Source organism: Gigantopelta aegis, chromosome 1, assembly GCF_016097555.1.
Source record: "Gigantopelta aegis isolate Gae_Host chromosome 1, Gae_host_genome, whole genome shotgun sequence".
Lineage (NCBI taxonomy): Eukaryota > Metazoa > Mollusca > Gastropoda > Neomphalida > Peltospiridae > Gigantopelta > Gigantopelta aegis.
The window spans coordinates 34978692-34984691 of NC_054699.1; positions in this window are offsets into that span (position 1 = coordinate 34978692).

Genomic DNA, 6000 nt, shown 5'->3' on the forward strand with positions numbered 1-6000 from the left:
GCAGGACAAACAGCATTACATGTTTGTGTTAAGTGTGATGAGCTTAAAAACCTCAGGTTTCTGTTGAACAGAGGTGCTGATGTGTCACGTGTAGACACTGATGGTAACTGTGTTGCATTATGCTGTGGAGAGGTTGCAGGTTGAGGCTGTGGAGACATTGTTAGAGTCTGGCGTTGTGGATAGTAAAAATAATGATGGAATCACTGCTTTTGATCTAGCTTTCAGTAAAATGAAGCTTTGTCTTGAGAAGGAGAATATGAGCAAATGTCGCAAGATAATCTTTTATCTAAATCACTGAAAGTCAGTATTTAGAAGATTGAAGTTAGCCTGTGTGAGAAACAACTGTCCTTATCAACTCTGATGTGTATGTACAGGGTTAGCAACTGATAACTGGGCATAATAGCAATCTAGCAGACACTTCCTATAGCTGGGGCAGGATTTAGCTCAGTCGATTGAGTGCTCGCTTAAGGTGCTTGCATCGCAGGATCGAACCATTTCAGTGGATCCATTAAACTGATTGGGCTGTTTTTCGTTCCAACCAGTGCACCACAACTGGTCAAAGTCTGTGGTATGTGCTTTCCTGTCTAGGAAAGTGCATATAAAAGATCCCTTGTTGCATTAGGAAAAATGTAGTGGGTTTCCTCTGTTGACTATATGTCAGAATTCCCAAATGTTTAATATTCAATAACCAATGTGCTTCAGTGGTGTTAAACAAAACAAACTTTCTATAGCTGGACATTTTCTTGTATGTTTTGACATGGCAAAAAGCTACCAAACGTGTAACAGGCATTATCGTGTATACTCTGCCCAATCTGATTAAAATTACCTCCACTGGTTAATTACTATTACCAGTAGAGCTAATTTTAATCAGATTGTACTCTGCCATTGCAAAATGTTTTTAGTACATGGATTTATATTCATAATGAAATTATAACAAACCCCAATTATGTGACATTGCATACAATGTATCTATATACTGTTATGTTACTGTTCTATATTTTGTGATTATATAATGTAATCTGTAGAAAGTAAAGGTTTGGGGGTTGGGTGGGGGAGATAGTGTATATAAATAGCTATGTAATATATGTGTAGCTAGTACACTGTGCATCTCTCGGAGTTATGCTTGTATTATTTCACAGTTTTATGAAATTCCTACTGCAAGTACTAGAAGATGTGTATAACAGTAACAAGATGCACAACTCCTACTAGTATTAAATTTGCCTGTAAGTATTAGGTGTGTATCTTATTTATTTGACAGTTTTGATTTATATAACTTTTACTAGTATTAAATTTGCCTGTAAGTAATAGATGTGTATTAAAGGAGCTCAATCACGGATTTAGTGTGCCTTGTTTCTCTAAATATGTATTATAAATGAAACTTACATTTATTTCGAATTGGAATACCAAACCTAGTTATTGTATGATTCAAAATATTTTAATTGAACTACCATCGAGGGAATTCCATGATACGCTTTCTTTTTTAAAATTTGGAAGTCTTCTTGTGATGACACCTGAAAAAATAAGGAAAAACAGACTTGTAGTGATGAGGCTATATATATACGACAACCGTATAATGTATTTTTGGATTTTATATAAACGATCGCCGTGTATAGAGACTTGACAAATGAGGGCCGGCTATATACATGGCAAATAATAAAAAATATATTATTTCATGATTAAAATAAACACGAATACGCTGAAATAAAATAATAAACAGTTGGAACATGAACTCACAATTTATTATTATTATTATTATTACATGTATTATAATGTTGGTAAAATCATGTCGTGGTGGGTGGGGTGTGGTGGGTTGGGGTGGTGGTTACAAAAACATTACATAAATTTAGAGGGGGACCCGGGAGTGGTCTCAGCTTTACTAGTAGCCTATAAAAAAAAATGTATTTTGACTTTTATTGCCTCTTCAATTTTGAGCATTTGAAATGTGACTAAATACAGCAAAATAACCTTTAGTCATATTTATTTATGATAAAATTAACTTTTTTACAAAATTTACGTAAGCAGCCTCAAAATTGCAATCAGTGAAAAATTATTAAGTTCAAGCCCTTTTGTTAGTTTGTGTACTGTCCGTAGTTAGTTTCTCTTTCAGTTCATCTATCTCAGCCGCTGATAATTTGTAATTGTTATTTTTATTTATTTATTTATTTATTTATTCATTATTATTATTATTATTACTATTATTATTATTATTATTATTATTATTTATAAAAAAATTGTTAGTACTGTACTATGATGCTATTCATATATCTATGGAAAACGTATACAAAAGGATCCGCTAAATTCATATACTCCCCCACCCCTCCCCTGTTCACAAAATGCACTGTTCGTACAGTACTTAGTATGTATTCCTCATGTTCCAGATGGTTCGGTAATATGGATCAATCAAATACATGTACTTATTTACCGCCTATATACATTTTTGCTGTGAATATAGCCAGCCCTCGTTTATATAGTTACATCATATATAAACACCGTCTAGATCAGAGTATTCTTTAAAAATGTAATAATTCCTATCCCAAGTCGGCTGTTACGGCATATTTTGTATAATAATGAATCTGACAAGGTGGAAAATGACGGTGTTTGTGATCCAGATGTTTAGTTTTTCGCGTACGGCTAACAATAAATTTACCTATAGATGCAAAGGCCTAACTAGTCGAGATTGTCGACGTTTAACATGCTTTTGTTACTAAAATAATTAATGTATAAGCTTATTATCATTCAGTACATGTTTTTATTATTTTTTAATAACTTATTTTTATTGTGTTTTTTTTCTTTCTATTTACCCTACGTCGCAGAGGACGGTCAAGCGTTCTCGTTACACGAGCTTGGTAAACCATTTTGGCATTGCTGTTATTCGAGGAATGCCTGTCACGTGACTCAAAATAATACGTCACAACTCTGCTCTCCAAATGGCGGTTATTTTTCTCAGAATTATGGACTGTACCCATAATTTAGTTATTTTTTTAAATAAAATATCAATAATAAGTGTGATATGGTGGTTATGTAGATGGTTGAATAAAGTACTTTTAGGTACAAATTAAATGCATATATTGTCATATAATACCTTGTTGGGCCAATAATTAGGTCAACCATCTGAGAGAGCGCGTTTAACAGCATGCATCTGATTTAGTGAATGTATTATTTTAATGGCTAATATAATTTGTAAAGCCTGCATGAGTAGCAAAATTTTAGCTTTGACCCATGTGTTATATACATTTAGCATAACATTTGCACATACTGTTTTATTCTATATTTTCGTAATTTGTCTGTGTATGCGTGTGTGTAAATATTGTCTACTGTTAATAATATTTATCGTGTGTGTCTTTGCTTTACTGAAAATATTGTTTCATAATCCTTATTTGTGCAAACATTGGGCAATCTGTACTAATAAACTACTGCAAAACTTTGACAGAACCAGTTGTTTGAGAATGGTGTTGCAATGAAGTATTTAATGACGTGTTTCTTAGTGAACTCAAGTTATTACTATCTGGCTTCAACACTTGATTTGTTGGAAACAATGTTATTTTGGACACTGATTGATTGATTAATTGATTGATTAACTTATCTTAATACATTGTACTGTGTACAATACATTACCTGTCACTCAAAGTCCAGGACATTCATGTATTGGCTTAATTAAGTCACTATTAATTCTCCATTAATTCTGGAATATATGATTGTACACACTTGACTGTGTTAATGTGGGTACTGAAACTTATCTCTTAATTCTGGTACATAGCACTGTGAACCGAGAGACGACATTGTGACAAGTCTAGAAGTTATAACAATTGCATAATTATATATTATATAATTGTTCTTAATAGTGAAACAAATAATATACATAGTAAAATAGGTTTGTGATAATACATAGTTGTGTCAAGTCTGAAATATATTACTCTGTATAATGAATTAAATCTGTGATGTACTGTACATGGTGAAATACAATTCCGAAAATTCTCGAATATAGTGATGTATTTAGTGAAAGAAATTTATAACACTTTATATACACATTGAAATACGTTTGTCACAATTCTGGAATGTAGTAGTGTACATGTACATAGTGAAAACAATGTTTGAAATCTGAAATATAGTATTGTACATATTTATAAATATTTATATGACAATTGTGGAATATAGAATTGTAAATCGTGAAAACAAATATTGCATTTTATTATTGTACATATTGAAAACAATTATTTGTTACCAATCTGGAATAGTTTATTTTATACTGGGAAACAGAACTAGAAGAGTTCTATAAAATATTCTTGTACAGTGAAACTAATTAATGTGGCATTTTATAAATATGTTAATGAATAGTGACATATATTTATTACTGTGCATTTCATGAATATTGTAACGGATAGTGACATTTATTTGTAATGATTCTAGGACACATTACTGTGCATAATGAACGTACCCAGTAATCGACTTCATATTTAGAATACTGGTATATTACTTAATTATTAATATTTGACATAGTTTTGTATTTGACATACATCTTATAGTATCTGTACATGTATTATGATGTATTTGTTTCTAACTGTTACAGAGCATTTAGTAAAACAAATATTGGTTGAAATTCATGCCATAATGTACATTCAGAAATATTTTGTTTAAATTCGCCTTAATTAATGTATTTTAACAAATATCTTTTTAAAATTAAAATACAGAAAATGAACTCATACTGTAAATTCTTAAAGAGAGGCCTGTCTTTAATAGAAGCTCGCCTTACATAAAGGCCAGCTCCTGCTGTTGTAGCTATGTGAGAAAATTTTATACCAAGTTACAAGTACCCAGTTTCATTTAGAGTATAAACATTAGGCCAGTGATTTTATCAATATTTATTGAAACATACATACATACTGATTTTACACGTTTGTGTGAATTAATTTTAACTAGCGTGTTGTATGTTTGTTTTTACTTTTGTTTTTGTTTTCTTTTCTTTGAATGATTTTTCTTCTTCTTCTTCTTCTTCTTCTTTTTTTGTGGTATCCATAATTCTTGAACACTGAAATCTGTTGTTTAAAATTCTGAACACATTTTTAAATTGCATCATATAATAACTCAGTCTTTATAGCTATTTGCCTTGAGAATAAAAACTTGTTTACGCTCGCTATATAATTATATGCATAGTAAATATAAGTATTCGTCATGTAACGACATATATAAAAACTAATTAAAAGGAATATCATCTAGTGCTTATAAAACTTGTCCAGACTCCATTTTGATGACGTCACACGCATGTAGTTTGTATGACATTATCGTGACGTTAAAGTATCGGACTCTATTACAGTTCTGTTCTGACCGGCCTCGGTGGCGTCGTGGCAGGCCATCGGTCTACAGGCTGGTAGGTACTGGGTTCGGATCCCAGTCGAGGCATGGGATTTTTAATCCAGATACCGACTCCAAACCCTGAGTGAGTGCTCCGCAAGGCTCAATGGGTAGGTGTAAACCACTTGCACCGACCAGTGATCCATAACTGGTTCAACAAAGGCCATGGTTTGTGCTATCCTGCCTGTGGGAAGCGCAAATGAAAGATCCCTTGCTGCTAATCGGAAGAGTAGCCCATGTAGTGGCGACAGCGGGTTTCCTCTCAAAATCTGTGTGGTCCTTAACCATATGTCTGACGCCATATAACCGTAAATAAAATGTGTTGAGTGCGTCGTTAAATAAAACACTTCTTTCTTTCTATTACAGTTCTGAGTCTAGACTCGTTTTATAACAACTAGTCCTGATAAATAAAACGAATATAATCAAAATAACACAAGTAAATCTAACAATCAATGGATTTAAATATAACCATGCGATATAATCTATATTTTGTAGACTACTGATGTCATTAACACCAAAATAATCTTATCAATTTATAGTTCTTAATTTCACTTAATTATAATCAGTGAAAGTATTAGTCAAATGTTCATTTGTATAGACTAATACACATGATTCGGAAATTAAAATAATGTGATATTACAGTTGATACGA